Raw genomic sequence first — 22,660 nt, forward strand, 5'->3', positions numbered from 1 at the left:
ATTCATATAGAGTGCCCTGCAGTGCAGAAGGAGGCCGTTCGGCCCATCGAGCCTGCATCCACCACGATCCCACCCAGGCCCTATTCCCGTATCCCCACCTGTTTACCCGGCGAATCGATAAACGTTGGCCCAGCCACTGACTCCCACGTCCCCTGAAAGGATAAATGAGCGTAGATACCACCCCCCCGCCCACCCCGTTCCGAGTGTCCTTCGATCAGAACAGAAAAGGCTGGAAAAAGAGGGGTCTGCGGAGAGAGGGCCAGAGTTAACGTCCCGGGTCTGGGGTGTGATTCTTCCCCCGGCGGATGCTGCCTGACCTGCTGGGATTTTCCAGCATTTTCTGTCCGGCTTCCAGCAAAGGCAGCGATTTGTTTGTCTGGACATGTCCCCAGTTCAGCCTCCGTCGTTCTGATCCCTCCCCCCCTTTGCTAACCCTCCACCTCTCGCTCGAACTCTCTCTCTCTCTCTCTCTTCTCCAGGTCACTAATGGAAGCGAACATCAGGAACGCAGAGCTACGGGAGGAAATTCAGAGTTTGACGGCGGAGCTGGAAGAACTGAAACACAGACTGAACCAGAGTGAGGATCCGTACATCTCCTTTTAGGGGTTATCCCGTCAGGAGGAAGTTCGGACTCCTACCTGCACCCCCTCTCCCACCAGCCCCCCACTCCAGCCTTTCCTGATCCCAGGACACTATAGCCCGGTGATGATCAAAACTAGGATTTGGAGACACGTAAGGTGACCCGCAACTTGGCCCAAGCGTTGGGGCGGGATAATTTCACCCTCGACAGCTTAACTGATCTCGTTGCTAAATTGCCCCTTAGTGTCCAAAGATGTGCAGGTTAGGTGGATTGGCCATGCTAAATTGCCCCTTAGTGTCCAAAGATGTGCAGGTTAGGTGGATTGGCCATGCTAAATTGCCCCTTAGTGTCCAAAGATGTGCAGATTATGTGGATTGGCCATGCTAAATTGCCCATTAGTGTCCAAAGATGTGCAGGTTAGGTGGATTGGCCATGCTAAATTGCCCTTTAGTGTCCAAAGATGTGCGGGTTAGGTGGATTGGCCATGCTAAATTGTCCCTTAGTGTCCAAAGATGTGCAGGTTAGGTGGATTGGCCGTGCTAAATTGCCCCTTAGTGTCCAAAGATGTGCAGGTTAGGTGGATTGGCCATGCTAAATTGTCCCTTAGTGTCCAAAGATGTGCAGGTTAGGTGGATTGGCCGTGCTAAATTGCCCCTTAGTGTCCAAAGATGTGCAGGTTAGGTGGATTGGCCGTGCTAAATTGCCCCTTAGTGACCAAAGATGTGCAGGTTAGGTGGATTGGCCATGCTAAATTGCCCCTTAGTGACCAAAGATGTGCAGGTTAGGTGGATTGGCCATGCTAAATTGCCCTTTAGTGTCCAAAGATGTGCGGGTTAGGTGGATTGGCCATGCTAAATTGTCCCTTAGTGTCCAAAGATGTGCAGGTTAGGTGGATTGGCCGTGCTAAATTGCCCCTTAGTGTCCAAAGATGTGCAGGTTAGGTGGATTGGCCGTGCTAAATTGCCCCTTAGTGACCAAAGATGTGCAGGTTAGGTGGATTGGCCATGCTAAATTGCCCCTTAGTGTCCAAAGATGTGCAGGTTAGGTGGATTGGCCATGCTAAATTGTCTCTCAGTGTCAGGGGGACCAGATGCTGGGCACCACGACAGCTCAGTGACTATCACTGTTTGCTGTGCAGATACATGGATTTGGGCCGGTGTCTGTGTGAGTTTGCACATTCTCCCCGTGCTTGCGTGGGTTTTCTCTGGGTGCTCCGGTTTCCTCCCACACCCCCAAAGGCTGATGGGTGTAACGAATTGTCCCTAAATTATTCTCCCCTTAATCTGGTTTCCAATGGGGGTACCATAAGCATAGACATGGGTCAAGGGTGGAGGAGGAAAAACACATTGTTAAGATGGCGGCGCGGGCTCGTTGGGCCGAAGGGCCTGTTTCCTGTGCTGTGTTGTTCTTTGTTCTTTGTTATATGTGAAGTTATGGGGATAGGACCCGGGTGGGATTGTTGTTGGTGCAGGCTCGATGGGCCGAATGGCCTCTTTCTTCACTGTCCGGATTCTCTGAGTGATTCTATGATAACGACACCCACTGGGTGTTGCCCATGTCCTCGCAATGGGATCGTGCTGTGCAGAGATTGCCTGCCATTTTGCTCACACAGCAAGCATCTCTGTACTCCAGAGTTGGTGATTGTACGAAACGCATTGAGATGGCCTGGGCAGAGACCGGCCTGAGTCGTAGCGAGCGGGGGCGAGGACGGGGAGGGTGGGACGGACCATCCAAAGAGTCCGTTGACCTCAGGTGGAGATTTTCCAGCCTCCCCGGCCCCCAGGACTTCTCTCTTGACTGTTTCTCCAACCTGTCCGCCATGTGACTGCAGTGATTCAGCCTCGGCACTGGGTGGCGACAGTGAGCTTCCCAACCACTCTCTCTGCCCTTCCCATTTTGGTTCATGGGGAAAGCATTTATATAGCGCCTTTCGCCGTCGTGTTCCCTCCCCAAGTGCTTTCGGGCCAGTGAAGCATTCCTGAGGCTCCGTCACCATGAGGAAAGTAGAGCAGCAAGAACGCACAAGGCAACCTCTGGTATCCAACAACATGAGTGTAGGGATGTTTTGCTGCAACTGTACAGGGCGTTGGTGAGACCACATCTGGAGTATTGTGGGCAGTTTTGGTCTCCTCATCTGAGGAAGGATGTCCTCGCTATAGAGGGAGTACAGAGAAGGTTTACCAGGCTGATTCCTGGGGTAGCGGGTCTGTCATTTGAGGGAGAGACTGAGTGGGTTAGGATTATATTCACTGGAGTTTGGAAGAGTGAGAGGGGATCTCGTAGAAACCTATAAAATTCTAACAGGATTAGACAGGGTAGATTCAGAAAGAATGTTCCCCATGGTGGGGGGAGCCCAGAACTAGGGGTCAGAGTTTGAGGATAAGGGGGTAAATCTTTTAGAACTGAGGTGAGGAGAATTTTCTTCACCCAGAGGGTGGTGAAATTCACTCCCACAGAAAGTAGTTGCGGCCAAAACGTTGTGTGATTTCAAGAAGGAATTAGATATCGCTCTTGGGGCTAAAGGGATCGAGGGAAATGGGGGGGAAGGTGGGGGGGGAGATCAATGATCAGCCATGATCAGAATGAATGCTGGAGTAGGCTCGAAGGGCCGAATGGCCTACTTGTAGCTTCTGTGTTTCTATCCCACTCTATCAAGACACATACTTTAATATTCCTGCCATTTCATAGCGCCCCACCCCCCCCACCCCCCTCCCCCCACCAATGTCTCCTTTCCTGACCCCAGGTCACTGTGGCCCAGTGACTATCAAAACTGGGCTCGGAGACCCGCGAGGTGACCCCCAAGGTAACCTGGTCCAAAAATTCGGGCAGAATAATTTCACCCCCGACAGCTTAGCCGATCTCGCTGCTCTTTGTGGAATCTTGCTGTGCGCGTCTGCCGCGCGGAGTGTGTCCACCCCACCGTTTTCACTGGCTGTCCAGCTCGCTGGGGTTGACTTCAGGATGTGGCAGGCGCTACTTCAATGCGGGCCCCATTTCTCTGTCATTCGTGAGACATGGGCCCCATTGGCTGGGCCCAGCATTTATTGCCCATCCCTACTTGCCCTTGGAGGGGCAGTTGAGAGTCAACCCCATTGGCTGTGGCTCTGGAGTCACATGTAGGCCAGACCGGGGTAAGGACGGCAGATTTCCTTCCCTCGAGGGACATTAGTGAACCAGGTGGGTTTTTCCGACAACGGCCATCAGTAGATTCCAAATTTTTTTTATTGAATTCAAGTTCCACCGTCTGCCGGGGGATTCGAACCCACGGTCCCCCAGAACATTAGCTGAGTTTCTGAATGAATAGTCTGTAGCTGACACACTACCTCAGGAAGGGTGAGCCTCCGCCTGAGGTCCGGATAGACGGGGTTCCAATCCCTTGTGGAATTGGGGGGGGATTTGGGGAAGGAGGGTGGGGAGAGCGAGAGCTGGAATCTAAGATCAGCCGGGATAGAATCGCACAGAGGAGCAAGCTAGAGGGCCTGAACGGCCTACTCCTGCCCCAATTTCCTGGGTGGGATCTCCCAGGATAGGTGGAGAAATGAGATGACTGAGTCACAGAACCCTACAGTGCAGAAAGAGGCCCTTCGGCCCATCGAGTCTGCACTGACTACAATCCCACCCAGGCCCTACCCCCATATCCCTACACATTTACCCACTAATCCCTCTAACCTACACATCCCTGGACACTAAGGGGCAATTTTTTAGCATGGCCAATCCACCGAACCCGCACATCTTTGGACTGTGGGAGGAAACCGGAGCACCCGGAGGAAACCCACGCAGACACGAGGAGAATGTGCAAACTCCACACACAGACAGTGACCCGAGCCGGGAATCGAACCCAGGTCCCTGGAGCTGTGAAGCAGCAGTGTTAACCCACTGTGCTACCGCAGGCCCCCGCCGGTTGCCACATCACCACAGTTTTTGAGCCTTTGATTTGATTTGATTTATTATTGTCACATGTATTGGGATACAGTGAAAAGTATTGTTTCTTGTGCACTATACAGACAAAGCATACCGTTCATAGAGAAGGAAAGGAGCGGGTGCAGAATGTAGTGTTACAGTTATAGCTAGGGTGTAGAGAAAGATCAACTTAATGCGAGGTAGGTCCATTCAAAAGTTTAACAGCAGCAGGGAAGAAGCCGTTTTGAGTCGGTTGGTATGTGACCTCAGACTTTTGTATCTTTTTCCCGATGGGAGAGTTTGGAAGAGAGAATGTTCGGGGTGCGTGGGGTCCTTAATTATGCTGGTTGCTTTTCCCCGAGGCAGTGGGAAGTGTAGACAGAGTCAATGGATGGGAGGCTGGTTTGGGTGATGGATTGGGCTACATTCACAACCTTTTGTAGTTCCTTGCATTCTTGGGCAGAGCAGGAGCCCATACCAAGCTGTGATACAACCAGAAAGAATGCTTTCTATGATGCGTCTGTAAAAGTTGGCGAGAGTCGTAGCGGATTTGCTGAATTTCCTTAGTCTTCTGAGAAAGTAGAGGCGTTGGTGGGGCTTTCTTAACTATAGTGTCGGCATGGGGGGGACCAGGACAGGTGGTTATTGCTCTGGTCACCTAGAAACCTGAAGCTAGCAGGAGAGGGCAGTTGAAGAAGTTGATAGATATTGCTGAAGATCTGTGGACTCATCTTCCCAACATGGTTCTGTTTCCTTACAGATTCGAGGCCCACTTATCCGCAACGTTTCCCTCTGGGCACAGAGCTGGACAGTCTGTGGGACGTAAGTATCTAAGAGACCCCGGTATCACGTTTAAGAAAATGAACCTTCATCAACTGAGGATCCGGGGCCCAGCAGAGGACTGCCAGAATGTTTGACACAAACCAAGGGTAGACCCCAGGCATTAAGACCCGCTACAAGAGATTCCTGAGATGCAAATGCCAGGATTTGTCTCACCGGCTCCTGTGCGTTCCCAGGTTCCCCTATTTCGTGATGATGCTGGTTCCCTGTGGCAAAGGTTAAAAGTTTGGCCTCTTAGAAAGTCAGAGAATCCCTACAGTGCAGAAGGAGGCCATTCGGCCCAGCGTGCCAGCACCAACAACAATCCCACCCAAGTCCTATCCCCATAACCCCATATATTTACCCTGCTAATCCAACAGACGCTAAACAGCAATTTAGCATGGCCAATCCATCTAACCCGCACATCTTTGGACACTAAGGGGCAATTTAGCATGGCCAATCCACCTAACCTGCACATCTTTGGACACTAAGGGACAATTTAGCATGGCCAATCCACCTAACCTGCACATCTTTGGACACTAAGGGACAATTTAGCATGGCCAATCCACCTAACCTGCACATCTTTGGACACTAAGGGACAATTTAGCATGGCCAATCCACCTAACCTGCACATCTTTGGACACTAAGAGCAATTTAGCATGGCCAATCCACCTAACCTGCACATCTTTGGACTGTGGGAGGAAACCGGAGCACCCGGAGGGAACCCACGCAGACACAGGGAGAATGTGCAAACTCCACACAGACAGTGACCTGCGGTTGGAATTGAACCTGGGTCCCTGGCGCTGTGAGGCAGCAGTGCTCACCACTGTGCCACAAGTCAGCTGGCGTTCTGGATGGAACAATGAAACAGGGGCTCCGACTTGTTTTGTCCTTCCAGGGGATGTGGGCATCGCTGGCTGGGCCATCATTTATTGTCCATCCCTAATTGCCCCTTGAACTGAGTGTCTCACTTGGCCATTTCAGAGGGCGGTTAAGAGTCAGCCCTATTATTGTGTGTTGGGGGGGATCAGGATATTGAATTTGATGATCAAAATGAATGGTGGAGCGGGCTTGAAGGGCTGAATGGCCTCCTCTTGTTTCTAGTTTCTATGTTTCAATGTCATCTGCATTGCTGTGGCTCTGGAGTCACATGTAGGCCAGACCGGGGTAAGGACGGCAGATTTCCTTCCCTAAAGGAAACTAGATGGGTTTTTCTGACAATCGATGACCATGACTGAGCCCAGCTTTCAATTCCAGATTTTATTCATTGAATTTAAATTCCACCAGCTGCCTGGGTGAGATTCGAACCCAAGTCCAGCAGATTCTGGACATTACCATAACATCCCTGATACCCCCAACTGTGGTAAGAGATTCCAATGGCATTATTCCAGAGCCGGATGGAGAACTTCCCTCCCGGTGTCCTAGCCGATATTCACCACCTCAAAATGGACCATTGGGCAGGATTTTCCAGCCCTTCCTGCTAGTGGGGTCTTCCTGTGCCCCGGTGTTGGGGAGGGCAATAGACATTGCCAGACAAATCACTTCTGCTGCCATAAAACACGCCAACTGTGGGACTTACTTTATTTATTTGGGGGACACGGGCATCGCTGTCTGGGCCCAGCATTTATTGCCCATCCCTAGTTGCCCTTGGAGGGCAGTTGAGAGTCAACCCCATTGCTCTGGAGTCACGTGTAGGCCAGACCGGGGTAAGGACGGCAGATTTCCTTCCCTAAAGGGAACCAGATGGGTTTTTCTGACAATGGGTCATCAGTAAATTCTTAATTCCAGATTTTTTTAATTGAATTCAAATTCCACCATCTGCCGTGGTGGGATTCGAACCCGGGTCCCCCGGAACATCAGCTGAGTTTCTGGATTAATAATCTAGCGGCAATACCACTAGGCCATCGCCTCCCCTCTTGCTGTACACAGGTTTGTTGGCATATTACCTGCCCTGCAGAAGCACTTTATTGGCTGGACGCTGTCCTCAGCCAGTGAAAGGCGCTTTCCAAATGCAATCCTTTAATTTGAAGGAATGGTGAAATCTTTTCTTGTCCTCGTTCACAGACTGGCCGGGTTGTGGCTCCCTCGCCCTCCGACTCTCCGCTGGTGGTCCCGGTACTCAGACACCTCCTCCTCTTCACTGGGGTAGGTCTGAATGCCTCATTGTGCCCGCGTGGTTTGAATTATTATTGTCACGTATTAGCATGCAGTGAAAAGTATTGTTTCTTGCGCGCTATACAGACAAAGCATACCGTTCATAGAGAAGGAAAGGAGAGGGTGCAGAATGTAGTGTTACAGTCACAGCGAGGGTGTAGAGAAAGATCAACTTAATGCGAGGTAGGTCCATTCAAAAGTCTGACAGCAGCAGGGAAGAAGCTGTTCTTGAGACGGTCAGTACGTGACCTCAGACTTTTGTATCTTTTTCCCATCGGAAGAAGGTGGAAGAGAGAATGTCCGGGATGCGTGGGGTCCTTAATTATGCTGGCTGCTTTCTGAGGCAGTGGGAAGTGTAGACAGAGTCAATGGATGGGAGGCTGGTTTGAGTGATGGACTGGGCTACATTCACGACCTTTTGTAGTTCCTTGCGGTCTTGGGCAGAGCAGGAGCCCAGACCAAGCTGTGACACAACCAGAAAGAATGCTTTCTATGGTGCATCTGTAAAAGTTGGTGAGGGTCGTGGTTGAGATGGCAAATTTCCTTAATCTTCTGAGAAAGTAGAGGCGTTGGTGGGGCTTTCTTAACTATAGTGTCGGCATGGGGGGGACCAGGACAGGTTGTTGGTGATCTGGATGCCTAAAAACTTGAAGCTCTTGACCCTTTCTACTTCATCCCCGTTGATGTAGACAGGAGCATTTTCTCCTTTCGACTTCCTGAAGTCGATGACAATCTCCTTCGTTTTGTTGACGTTGAGGGAGAGATTATTGTCTCCGCGCCAGTTCACCAGATTCTCTATCTCGTTCCTGTACTCTGTCTCATCGTTGTTTGAGATCCGACCCACTACAGTGGTGTCATGGGCAAACTTGAAAATCGAGCCAATGACTCAACTGAGATCCCAGACCCGCTTGATCTCCTCTCGAGCTAGTGACCAGCTGTCGGCAAGCCCTCCCCCTCCCCGACCACCCCCACTCCACCCCCGCTTACAAAGTGAGGGGAGGGTACGGAGCCCAGGCTCCGTCTTTCGTAACTCCCTCCCAGACCGAATCTCTAAAATGGACGGCCAGATTTGAGAATGACCTTTGACTTTGATGGTCACGTGATCTGGGGTCGAGTTTACCCTCCCCCCGCCCCCCTCACAATTTCCCCCAATCTCACCTCCCATGTCTTGCGTGGACTGGTTACATGTGGACTAAATTTGGATTTCGGTGGTGAGGGGGGGGTGCACAATCGGGGCAAAACGGCGGGGGTGAACCCAACACGCCATCTTGACAGCGCCCACTCATAGATTAGCGGCAGTAGAGTGTCAATCCAGGCCAACCGTGGGCCACCATTGGTCTATCCCAAGATGAAGAAGAAGCCATCTTTTCTCAGGACTCACAGGAGGTCAGCGGGACAAACCCCCCAGCTGCTGATTGGTCGCCGATGGGCGTTGTGCGAGGCATCCTGTATGGCATCCCTCCGGAGAGAGCCAAAACCTTGAGGCCGGAAGAACAGAACACTCAACCCAAACAAACCACCATGGCATTATTCAGCTCATCCAAGCGATCCTGCAGTGCATTCTGGGCCGGGGTGGGGGGGATGCATGTCTGAGGCCAGGTTGGAGGTAATCGCACGGTTGTGAGTCCAAGGCCCACCACAGGGGGCTTGTCCCCATGCTCCGAGGCGGATCCCGGTACTCAGGAAGCGCTGCACTGCCAGAGGTGCCATCTTTCAGTTGAGGCATGACCGTAAGGCTCTGATGGATGCCAGTCAGTCTCTATCTCTGCGCCCGGGGGTACGGAACCCGAGCTCCATCTTTCGTAACTCCCCCCCGAACCAAATCTCTAAAATGGGCGGCCGTATTTGAGAATGACCTTTGACCTTGAAGGTTGACCTGTGGTCATGTGATCTGGGGTCTAGCTTACTCCCCTCACAATTTCCCCCACCGCCCGTCCCCCTCCAACGTATTGCGTGGATCGGTTACGTGCATTGTATTGTAGATTACATTTGGATCTCTCCCCGTGTCTGCGTGGGTTTCCTCCGGGTGCTCCGGTTCCCTCCCACAGTCCAAAGCTGTGTGGGTTAGGTGGATTGGCCGTGCTGAATTGACCCTTAGTGTCCAGGGGACCGGTTAATGTAAATGGAGGTTATGGGGATAAGGCCTGGGTGGGATTGTGGTGGGTGCAGAGTCAATGGACTGAATGGCCTCCTTCTGCACTGTTGGATCCAATGTGATCCTTTCTTGGGTAATCATAGAAACTAGAAGCAGGAGGAGGCCATTCGGCCCCTCGAGCCTGCTCCGCCATTCATTTTGATCATGGCTGATCATCAAATTCAATATTCTGATCCTCCCCCCCTTCCCCCCCATCTCCCTCGATCCCTTTAGCCCCAAGACTAGATCTAATTTCTTCTTGAAATCACACATTTTGGCCTCAACTACTCTCTGTTGGAGTGAATTCCACACATTCACCACTCTCTGGATGAAGGAATTTCTCCTCACCTCAGTCCTAAAAGGTTTACCCCCTTATCCTCAAACTCTGACCCCCTAATTCTGGACTCCCCCCATCAGGAACATTCTTTCTGAATCGATCCTATCCAACCCTGTTAGAATTTTATAAGCTTCTATGAGATCCCTTGTCACAGTGGCACAGTGGGTTAGCACTGCTGCCTCACAGCGCCAGGGATCCGGGGTTCGATTCCCGACTTGGGTCACTGTATAGAGTTTGTATGTTCTCCCCATGTCTGCGTGGGTTTCCTCCGGGTGCTCCGGTTTCCTCCCACAGTCTGAAAGACAAGCTGGTTAGGTGCATTGGCCGTGCTAAATTCTCTCTCAGTGTACCCAAACAGGCGCCGGGCTGTGGGCAACTAGGGGATTTTCGCAGTAACTTCATTGCAGTGTTAATGTAAGCCTACTTGTGACGATAATAAATAAATTTAATCTTAAACTCATTCTTCTAAACTCCAGTGACTATAACACATAGTTAGTGGCAGAACTGTGGCACAGGCTTCAACGAGCATTGGGGGAAAAAAATACAGATGACCTGGTCATTATTTTGTTGGGATCTTGCTATGCACAAAATGGCTGCCGTGCTCCATGCATTACGACCCTTCAAAATGTACAGCATTGGCCGGGAGCCTCAACAGGACGTCCTGCGTTTGTGAGACTCTTGTTAAGTGGTCAACATGGGCCTTGCTGTTGACCATCCAAAATGGCCGTTCTGCCCTGAACCTCATGCTAACCACCATCTCTCTTTCAGGTCCCCAAAGCAATGGGAGCCATGAAGGGGCTCCTGCTCTTGTGGATGTTTGGCTTCAGAGACTTCGGACCCTACTCCAGCCCGGTGACACTGCCCTGAGGCACGGCACCGTCCTCCATCCCAGTGACACCACGCTGAGGTCTCCGCAGTGGCTCCTCACAGTGGACCACTCCCCACCCCAAAGGCAACACTCCCCCAAGCGGATGGGATCAACGTTCTAGAAAGGGGTTGGGAGTGGAGAAGATAAGAATTGGAAAGCGTTTCTCTGAGATAAGAAGGCCTGTGGATGTCACAGTGGCTAGCACTGCAGCCTCGTAGTGCCAGGGACCCGGGTTCTATTCTGGCCTTGCACCATTGTCTGTGTGGAGTTTCCACATTCTCCCCATGTCTGTGTGGGGTTCCTCCAGATGCTCTGGTTTCCTCTCACAGTCCGAAGATGTACAGGTTAGGTGGATTGGCCATGCTAAATTGACCCTTAATATCCAAAGATGTGTAGGTTAGGTGGATTGGCCATGCTAAATTGCCCCTTAGTGTCCAAAGGTGTGTAGGTTAGGTGGATTGGCCATGCTAAATTGACCCTTAATATCCAAAGATGTGCAGGTTAGGTGGATTGGCCATGCTAAATTGACCCTTAATATCCAAAGATGTGTAGGTTAGGTGGATTGGCCATGCTAAATTGCCCCTTAGTGTCCAAAGGTGTGTAGGTTAGGTGGATTGGCCATGCTAAATTGCCCCTTAGTGTCCAAAGATGTGCAGGTTAGGTGGATTGGCCATGCTAAATTGCCCCTTAGTGTCCAAAGATGTGAGGTTTAGGGGGATTGGAAAGGTAAATATGTGGGGTTATGGCGAAAGGGCCTGAATGGGCCCAATGGGCCAAATGGCCTCCTTCTGCACTGAAGGGATTCTATGATTCTGTCCTAGGATTCTAATATATGCCTGAACACAAGGGCCCGTGGACAGGTCTGTCACCGAGTGACTGAGCATTCTGAAGGAAACCAAAGCCTACGGAACTTCATTAGAGTTGAGCAGGTTGTGTACATGTCCCTTATGAGAAGCTGGGCAGTCCGAGGGTGAGGACCGCTATGTTTGTGGTGGGGCATTCAGGATCCAGCCCTCTCTGAGGTGGTGTGCATGTGAGTAAAACATTATAAATCAAGGAAGGGTAACTTGCAACACCAGATCCCAACGATGTGGATTTTCAATTTGGTACGATGTGAGGAAAGATACCCAAACCGCTGAGGAAAGGGTTAGTCTTGGTTTTTTAATTCATTTGTGGGACATGGGCATCATTTATTGCCCATCCCTAGTTGCCCTTGGAGGGCAGTTGAGAGTCAACCCCATTGCTGGGGCTCTGGAGTCACATGTAGACCAGACCAGGGTAAGGACGGCAGATTTCCTTCCCTAAAGGAACCAGATGGGTTTTTCCGACAATGGGTCATCAGTAGATTCCTAATTCCAGATATTTTTATTGAATTCAAATTCCACCATCTGCCGTGGCGAGATTCGAACCCGGGTCCCCCAGAACATTAGCTGACTTTCTGGATTAATAATCCAGCGATAATACCACTAGACCATTACCTCCCTTGTAATCAATTGGAATTGAACATAAAGGAATATTTATTAACGTAAAATATTTAAAATGCTGACCACATTTGGAATATTGTGTTCAGTTCTGCTCACCTCACTGTAAGAAGGATGTGGAAGTATTGGAGAGAGTGCAGAGGAGATTGACCAGGATGCTGCCTGGTTTGGAGGGTGGGTCTTATGAGGAAAGGTTGAGGGAGCTGGGGCTTTTCTCTTTAGAGGGGAGGAGGGTGAGGGGTGACTGAATAGAGGTTTATAAGATGATGAGGGGGTTGGATAGAGTGGACGTGCAGAGACTATTTCCTCGGGTGGATGTAGCTGTTACCAGGGGGCATAACTATAAGGTTCATGGTGGGAGATATAGGAGGGATGTCCAAGGTAGGTTCTTCACTCAGAGAGTGGTTGGGATGTGGAATGCACTGCCTGCTGTGATAGTGGAGTCGGACACTTTGGGAACTTTCAAGCGGTTATTGGATAGGCACCTGGAGCAGACCAGAATGATAGGGAGTGGGGATAGCTTGATCTTGGTTTCGGACAAAGCTCGGCACAACATTGAGGGCCGAAGGGCCTGTACTGTGCTGTACTGTTCCACGTTAAAAGGAACAAACAATAAAGGGGGGGGGGCGATGGTCTAGTTGTATTATTGGTACATTATTAATCCAGAAACTCAGCTAATGTTCTGGGGGACCCGGGTTCGAATCCCGCCACTGCAGATGGTGGAATTTGAATTCAAGAAAAAATATCTGGAATTTAGAATCTATTGATGGCCCATTGTCGGAAAAACCCATCTGGTTCCCTTTAGGGAAGGAAATCTGCCGTCCTTACCTGGTCTGGCGTAGCGGACATGCCAAATTTCCTTAGTCTTCTGAGAAAGTAGAGACATTGATGGGATTTCTCAATTATAGAGTTGGCATCGGGGGGGGGACCAGGACAGGTTGTTGGTGATCTGGACACCTGAGAACTTGAAGCTCTTAACCCTTTCTACTTCTGTCCCTCCCTCCCTTGTTCTCCCCCTCAGTCTCTCTCGCTCTCTGTCTCACTCTCTCTATCTTCCCCCCTTTAAGAGACGCGTCTTTATCCCAGTATCTCATTGGTTGGAATTCCACCCCCACCTTGCCATGGTGTGTTTTCCAGCTGAGCACTAGCTGCTGGTGTGATCTTCTGGTCCTGACACTGTTTTGTGTGACTTACCCAGCCCCCCCCGTCAGGAAAGCCACCATGAGATGGGGAGGCAGGCACCCTCACGGCACTGGAACATCTCACCAGTCCGGGAAATCGCACCCATTATCTGAATCAGTGATGTCAAATTCTTTGGTCTGATTGCTCGCCTGGGAAATGTTTTGAGACCTTTCGCTACACTAAAGGTGCTACATAAATTCAAGTTGTTGTTGAATGGAGATGGTCAGTATGCAGGAACTGAAACTCCTTTCTCCAGACAGGGATAGATCCCGCAGCGTTCCGAGAAGCTGGAGCTGATTCAATACTGGCACGGGAAAACCTTGACAGTATTGTCCCAATCCCAATCCCTATCCTCATCCCAAACTCATTCCTAATCCCAATCCCTCTCCCGATCCCAAACTCTTTCCTAATCTCTATTGTCATCCCAAATTTATTTCCAATCCCAATCCCGATCCTCATCCCAAATTCATTCCTAATCTCTATTGGGATCCCAAATTTATTTCCAATCCCAATCCCTATCCCAACCCAAAACACATTCCCAATCCCAATCCTGATTCCAAACTCATTCCCAATCCTAATCTCTCTCTTGGTTGAAAACTCAAACCCAATCGCTATCCCAATCCCAAACTCATTTCCAATCTCAATCCCAAATTGATTCCTTATCCCAGTCCCAAACTCATTCCCAATTCCAACCTTCATCCCGATCCCAAATTTATTTCCTATCCCAATCCCAAACTCAATCCCAATCCCAATCCCAAACTGATTCCTTATCCCAATCCCAAACTCATTCCCAATTCCAACCCTCATCCCGATCCCAAATTTATTTCCTACCCCTATCCCAATCCCGATCCCTATTCTGATCCCAAACACATTCCCAATGTCTATCCTAATACCAAACTGATTCCCTATCCTTAGCCCGATGCCGAAATGATTTTCAATCCAGATCCCAAACTGATTCCCTATCCCAATCCCGAACCCTCTTCCGGATGATGACTTCTATCCCCTTACTCTCCCTTCCCCTCAAAATCCCGCTCATCGAAGGCACAGTTGTGGAGCTGGGGTGGGGGGAGTGGCGGGGGGGTGGGGGGGCGGAGGCGGTGAGGGGGGGTTGGATCTTTCTGTCCGATCTGCCATGGGAATTGTAGCAGGCGCAGGGGGAGGGGGCGCAGGGAGGGGGACCAAGCAAAGGTCCATTGACCTGGGGCGGGACGTTCCGGTTTTGAGGTGAGTGCGACTGGAAACCTCAGGCTGTGGCCTCAAAAGCTGGAATTCTATCACTGAGTCAGACAACAAGTGCCAGTCAGTCGTGAGAAAATGCTAAGGTTTCTTGACTGTGACATCTTCCTCAGAACCATAGATTCCCTCCGGTGCAGAAGGAAGCCGTTCGGCCCATCGAGTCTGCACCAATCACAATCCCACCCAAGCCCCATTCCCATAATCCGATGCATTTACCCTCGCCAGTCACCCTGACACTAAGGGGCAATTTAGCATGGCCAATCCACCTAACCTGCACGTCTTTGGACATAAGAACATAAGAAATAGGAGCAGGAGTAGGCCATCCAGCCCTTCGAGCCTGCCCCGCCATTCAATAAGATCATGGCTGATCTGTCGCTGCTCAGTTCCACTTTCCCGCCCTCTCCCCATAACCCTTAATCCCCTCTCTTATCAAAAACCCATCAACCCGCGTCTTAAAAATATTTAGCGAGGCAGCCTCCACCACTTCAACGGGCAGAGAATTCCAGAGATTCACCACCCTTTGAGTGAAGAAGTTCCTCCTCAACTCCGTTTTAAACCGCCCCCCTTTTATCTTGAGGCTGTGCCCCCTAATCCACCTAACCTGCACATCTTTGGTCATTAAGGGGCAATTTAGCATGGCCAATCCACCTAACCTGCACATCTTTGGACACTAAGGGGCAACTTAACATGGCCAATCCACCTAACCTGCACATCTTTGTACACTAAGGGGCAATTTAGCATGGCCAATCCACCTAACCCACACATCTTTGGACACTAAGGGGCAATTTAACATGGCCAATCCACCTAACCCGCACATCTTTGGACACTAAGGGGCAATTTAACATGGCCAATCCACCTAACCTGCACATCTTTGGACACTAAGGGGCAATTTAACATGGCCAATCCACCTAACCTGCACATCTTTGGACACTAAGGGGCAATTTAACATGGCCAATCCACCTAACCTGCACATCTTTGGACACTAAGGGGCAACTTAGCATGGCCAATCCACCTAATCTGCACATCTTTGGACACTAAGGGGCAATTTAGCATGGCCAATCCACCTAACCTGCACATCTTTGGACACTAAGGGGCAATTTAGCATGGCCAATCCACCTAACCTGCACATCTTTGGACACTAAGGGGCAATTTAGCATGGCCAATCCACCCTAACCTGCACATCTTTGGTCATTAAGGGGCAATTTAGCATGGCCAATCCACCTAACCTACACATCTTTGGTCATTAAGGGGCAATTTAGCATGGCCAATCCACCTAACCTGCACATCTTTGGACACTAAGGGGCAATTTAGCATGGCCAATCCACCTAACCTGCACATCTTTGGTCATTAAGGGGCAATTTAGCATGGCCAATCCACCTAACCTGCACATCTTTGGTCATTAAGGGGCAATTTAGCATGGCCAATCCACCTAACCTACACATCTTTGGTCATTAAGGGGCAATTTAGCATGGCCAATCCACCTAACCCAGACATTTTTGGACACTAAGGGGCAATTTAGCATGGCCAATCCACTTGACCTGTACATCTTTGGACTGTGGGAGGAAACCGGAGCACCCGGAGGAAACGCACGCAGAGAATGTGCAAACTCCGCACAGACAGTGACCCGAGGCCTAGAATTGAACCCAGCTCCCCGGCACTGTGAGGCAGCAGTGCTAACCACTGTGCCGCCGTGGCGCTCCCCTTATTTACATCTCACTCTCGCTTGGCCATGGAGTCAGCCTCTCCCCGCCCACTGCCAGATCTCACCGAGATTATTCACAAGTCCTTCTCATTTCAAAACTGCTGTGACTCAAAAGGGGGTTGGGGGAGAGAAGCCAGCGAGAGGTATTTTATTTGCATACATCTGGCAGTGACCCAGGAGGTAGCGAGGCGAGGGAGTAAGGCGGAGCTCAGAAAGGGGACGAGGCTCGTGACTGATGCGGGGTTCAGTGTGTGAGGCGCGGTCTATGTGATGAAAGGAGGGGGGACTTCTCTGGCCTTGCTCGTGCCAATATCGGAAAACCCCGCACTGGGTCAACGAACTGCTGCATGCTCCATCCTCCCCGCCCACCACCATTCCCGCAGCTAACGGAGCGAGAACATTCAACTGTGTGGTTGCTATTGATAAAACAGTTCATAGAGTCACAGAGGCATAGAAACAGGCCCTTCGGCCCAACGAGCCCCGCGCCGCCATTTTAACACCACCAGTCCCCCCCCTCCACCCATGACCCCCATCTAATGTTTTATGGCCATCCACATTGAGGGAAACTAATTTAGGGACAATTTATTACCTCCAATCAGCCTAATAGCACATCTTTGGGGTGTGGGAGGAAACCAGAGCACCCGGAGAAAACCCACGCAAGCACGGGGAGAACGCGCAAACTCCCACAGACACCGGCCCAAATCCATGTGTCTGCACAGCAATCAGTGATAGTCACTGAGCTGTCGTCTTGCCCAGTATCTGGTCCAGTTTAGACACACACTAACGACATGAAGCACTAGGCCAATCTCGAACAACCAAGAGCAGCCCCAGTACGACCCATCGCGTGTATGCCCCTCGTTGGACACGAGGTGGACCGACTTAAAACCTGTGAATGAAAAGAGAAAAAACATTATGATCATACTATACCCATTTACATTACCAGGGACGCCCCAATGCTAATGACCCTTATTTAAAAGGATCTCCTATATCCACCCATCTCCAACCCACTCATGTGCCTGTCTAAGTTACTCTTAAATGACTCTAGTGTGTTTGCCTCCACCACCTTACTTGGCAGAGCATTCCATACCCCCACTACCCTCTGTGTGAAAAACCTCCCTCTAATATCTGTGTTGTACCTCTCCCCCCTCACCTTAAGCCTGTGGCCCCTCGTATTATGTGTCTCTAACCTAGGAAATAGCTTACCTCTGTTTATCTATACCCTTCATAATCGTATATACCTCTATTAGATCCCCCCTCAGTCGGTGTCTTTCAAGGGAAAACAGCCCCAATTTGTTCAATCTTTCCTCATACCCCAGTCCTTCCATACCAGGCAACTGGTAAACCTCCTCTGCACTCTCACCAGAGTCTCCACGTCCTTCCGGTAGTAAGGCGACCAGAACTGGACGCAGTACTCTAAATGCAGCCTAACCAACGTTCTATACAACTGCAACATTAGACTCCAGCTCTAATACTCTATACCCCTTCCTATAAAGGCTAACATACCATAGGCTTTCTTCACAGCCTTCTCCACTTGCACTGCCACCTTCAAAGACTTGTGCACTTGCACCCCCAGGTCTCACTGCGATTCTATACTCCTTATGGGCTTACCCTTAATCATATAATCCCCCCCTACATTATTCCGGCCAAAATGCATCACCTCACATTTATCCGGATTAAACTCCATTTGCCATGTATCTGCCCAATCAACCAGCCTATCAATATCCCGCTGTATTGCCAGACACTGCTCCTCACTGCCCGCCAATCCAGCCATCTTAGTGTCATCAGCAAATTTGCTGATCACACCACTTACTCCCTCTTCCAAGTCATTAATATACACTACAAAGAGAAGAGGTCCCAGTACTGAGCCCTGCGGCACACCACTAGTGACAGACCTCCAGCTAGAAAAGGACCCCTCCACTACTACTCTCTGTCTCCTCTTAGCAAGCCAGTTCTCAACCCATCTAGATACCTGGCCACGTATCCCATGAGCCTTAATCTTTTCTACTGACCTACCATGAGGGACTTTGTCAAACGCCATACTGAAATCCATATAGACGACATCAACGGCTCATCCTTTATCGACCGTTTTTGTCACCTCCTCAAAAAATTCAACCAGATTCGTAAGGCAAGACTTCCCCTTTACAAAGCTATGCTGCGTATCCCTAATCAGATCGCAACGCTCTAAGTTCTCATACATCCTATCCCTAAGAATGCTCTCCATCAACTTGCCTACCACTGACGTCAAACTCACCGGCCTATAGTTACCCGGGTTATCCCTCCTACCCTTTTTAAACAACTATCCTCGCTATCGTCCAGTTTCGCTATCCTCCAGTTCACTGGGACCTCACCTGTGTCCAAAGAAGAGACAAAGATTTGCGTCAGAGGCCCAGCAATCTCATCCCTTGCCTCCCTAAGCAGCCTAGGATAAATGCCATCGGGCCCCGGAGATTTATCAGTTTTAATGCTACCTAAAAGCCCTAACACTTCTTCCCTAGTAATGGATAGTTCCTTCAATTGGTCTACACTTCCCTCGATGACTGTACCAGACATCAAGCCCCTCTCCTTCGTGAATACCGACGCAAAGTATTCATTCAGGATCTCCCCCATTCCCTCGGACTCTAAGCACAGTTCCTCTCGTCTGTCCCTGAGGGGACTGATTTTACCCCAGCCACCCTTTTGTCCCTGACAAAGGAGTAAAACGCCTTTGGATTCTCCTTAACCCTACCTGCCAAAGCCATGTCATGCCCCCTTTTTTCCCTCCTAACTCCCCTTTTGAGATCCCTCCTACTCTCTCTGTATTCCTCCAACGCTCTCTCCGTTCCCAGCTGCTTAGACCTGACATACGCCTCTCGTTTCTTCCTGACCAATTCCTCAATATCTCTAGTAGTCCATGGCTCTCTAATCCTACCTTTCCCATCCTTCCTCCTAACCGGCACATGCCTTTCCAGCACCTTGAAGGACTCCCACATGCCTAACGTGGACTCCTAAACTAATCCTAATTGCCCATATCCCTCTATACCCATCGTACCTGCGTAACTGTCTAAACACTTTTTAAGACAAAATTGTACCTGCCTCTACTGGGCAATTGGGACTAGCTTAGCGGTTGCAAAATAAAAGGGTGGCAGAGACAAGTTGGGCTGAAGGGCCTGTTTCCAAGCTGTAAACCTCTATGAATCTGGCAGCTCGTTCCAGACACTCACCACCCTCCGTGTGAAATAATTGCCCCTCTGGACCCTTTTGTATCTCTCCCATCTCACTATCCCCTCTAGTTTTAGACTCCCCTACCTTTGGGGAAAAGATATTGACTATCTAGCTGATCTGTGCCCCTCATTATCTTATAGATCTCTGTAAGGTCACCCCCTCAGCCTTCTACGCTTCAGGGAAAAAAGTCCCAGTCTATCCAGCCTCTCCTTATAACTCAAACCATCAAGTCCCGGTAACATCCTAGTAAAGCTAGTTGCCCCTTGTTGACCAAAGCCAACAGGAAGTGTGGCTGAGATAGTGACGGAGATCCAAACACCCCCGTTATATTGTTCCCTTTCAAACCCAAGGCCATTTCCATCTAGAAAGACAAGGACAGCAGATACATGGGAACACCACCACCTGCAAATCCCCCTCCAAACCACTCACCATCTCGACTTGAAAATATATCGCTGTTCCTTCACGTTTGCTGGTCAAAATCATAGAATCATAGAACCCAACAGTGCAGAAGGTGGGCATTTGGCCCATCGCGTCTGCACTGACTGCAATCCCACCCAGGCACTATTCCCATAACCCCATGCATTTACCCTAACTAGTCCCCCTTACATCAAGGGACAATTTAGCATGGCCAATCCACCTAACCTGCACATCTTTGGACACTAAGGGGCAATTTAGCATGGCCAATCCACCTAACCTACACATCTTTGGACACTAAGGGGCAATTTAGCATGGCCAATCCACCTAACCTACACATCTTTGGACACTAAGGGGCAATTTAGCATGGCCAATCCACCTAACCTACAAATCTTTGGACACTAAGGGGCAATTTAGCATGGCCAATCCACCTAACCTACACATCTTTGGACACTAAGGGGCAATTTAGCATGGCCAATCCACCTAACCTACACATCTTTGGACACTAAGGGACAATTTAGCATGGCCAATCTCCCTAACCTACAAATCTTTGGATACTAAGGGACAATTTACCATGGCCAATCCACCTAACCTGCACATCTTTGGACTATGAGAGGAAACCGGAACACCCGAAGGAAGCCCACGCAGACACGGGGAGAACATGCAGACTCCACACAGACAGTGGCCCAAGCCGGGAATCGAACTTGGGTCCCTGGTGCCGTGAGGCAGCACAGCTAACCACTGTGCCACTCCCTGGAGCTCCCTTCCGAACAGCACAGTGGGTGTACCTACACCACAGGGACGGCAGTGAGTTCAAGATGGCAGCTCAGCGCCACCTTCTCAAGGGGCAATTAGGGATGGGCATTGCCAGCCACACCCACATCCCATGAATAAATTTAATACAATACCACAGGGCTGAGGAATATAAGGAAGGCATCTGCTGCTTTGTGCACAGCAAGCTCCCACAAACAACGATAAACAACAATCCTCCAGTCCCACCGAAGGTGCCACCCCCGTCCCCCACCTGTGGTGGGTACCCCAGTGCCAGGAGAGATGAGCCACAAACAATGCCGTAGACATTGGCAGCACCAATTGTCCAGCCACCAGCCAATAGAGAGCCACCCTCGCTTCCAGAAAACCCAATGGGACGGGACTGGAAAATCTCACTGCTGCGGAGCTGGAAAGTCCCATCGTGTAGGACTGGAAAATCCACTCACGGAACAACTGCAATATCCCACTGCAGTGGGGCTGCAAAATCCTTTCGTGGCCGAGCTGGAAGACCTCACTGTGGCGAGGCTGGATAACACCGATTTGGAGAGAGTGGAAAATCTCATCACAGAAAGACTGGAAAACCCCGTCACGGCAGGGCTGGAAAATTCACTCATGCTGGGGCTGGAAGAGCCCAACACAATGGACATGGAAAATCCCATGATGGCAGGACTGGAGATCCACTCAATTTGGGGCTGGAAGAGCCCAACGCAATGGTCATGGAAAATTCCATTCCAGCGGGGCTGGAGAATCCCCTTATGGTGGGGCTGGAAAATCTAGTTATGGCGAGTTTGTAAAAGCCCAACACAAAGGGCATGGACTATCCCATCACAGTGGGACTGGAAAACCCCATCACGGCAAAACTGGAAAATCCTGTTCTAAGTGATGACATCTGGATAATCCTGTTTTCAGGAAGAACCAGGGAGAACCAATCAGAAAGCTGCTTGTTACCAGTTTAAAGTCAGCTGATCAGGTGGCCTACTAACGATTGGCCAATCTCTGATCGGAAATTGCTACTTTCTCCAACCATTCAGTGGCCATGGAAACCGTTGCCCAATGATTGGCTCATTGAGAGTACTGACCAGTCAATCACACAGCAGTCCCGCATTTACATAGCGCCCTTAACATCCTGAGCGTGTTCCAGACGGAATTTGACACAGAAAAGGAGATATACGGACCAGCGTCCTCAGGCCTGGTCCAAGGGGTTGACTTTAGCAAGTTAACGGAGGGAAGAGTGGCCGGAGAGGGTTGGGGAGGGAATTCAAGAGCTTAGGATCCCCATTAGATCTTAGACATAGGAGCTGAATAAGGCCATTTGGCCCATCGAGTCTGCCCAGCCATTCAATCATGGCTGACCTGTTTTCCAACCCCATTCTCCTGCCTTTTCCCGTGAAGGCAATGATGGGGCGAGGGAAGGGAGATGTCGTAATTTAGACTACTTCCTGCCACCAACACCTCGGTGCTAACTGTGGTTAGCACGGCTGCCTCACAGTGCCAGGGACCCAGATTCGATTCCTGGCTCAGGTCACTGTCTGTGTGGAGTCTGCACCTTCTCCCCGTGTCTGCGTGGGTTTCCTCTGGGTGCTCCAGTTTCCTCCCACAGTCCAAAGATGTGTAGGTTAGATGGATTGGCCATGCTAAATTGTCCCTTAGTGTCCAAAGATGTGTAGGTTAGGTGGATTGGCCATGCTAAATTGCCCCTTAGTGTCCAAAGATGTGTAGGTTAGGTGGATTGGCCATGCTAAATTGCCCCTTAGTGTCCAAAGATGTGCAGGTTAGGTGGATTGGCCATGCTAAATTGTCCCTTAGTGTCCAAAGATGTGCAGGTTAGGTGGATTGGCCATGCTGAATTGCCCCTTAGTGTCCAAAGATGTGCAGGTTAGG

At 50.3% G+C, this 22,660-nt stretch overlaps 1 long non-coding RNA gene across 1 annotated transcript; it reads left to right on the plus strand.

The window, feature by feature from the left end:
• Positions 1–524: 524 nt before the first annotated feature.
• LOC145338966 (uncharacterized) lies at positions 525–7,419 on the plus strand. Its single transcript, XR_013885938.1, has 3 exons — positions 525–577; positions 5,241–5,302; positions 7,364–7,419. It is a non-coding gene; the product is annotated as an uncharacterized LOC145338966 (long non-coding RNA).
• Positions 7,420–22,660: the final 15,241 nt, after the last annotated feature.

This window comes from Carcharhinus amblyrhynchos, unplaced genomic scaffold, assembly GCF_965287045.1.
Source record: "Carcharhinus amblyrhynchos unplaced genomic scaffold, sCarAmb.v2.hapA chromosome_273, whole genome shotgun sequence".
Taxonomy (NCBI): domain Eukaryota; kingdom Metazoa; phylum Chordata; class Chondrichthyes; order Carcharhiniformes; family Carcharhinidae; genus Carcharhinus; species Carcharhinus amblyrhynchos.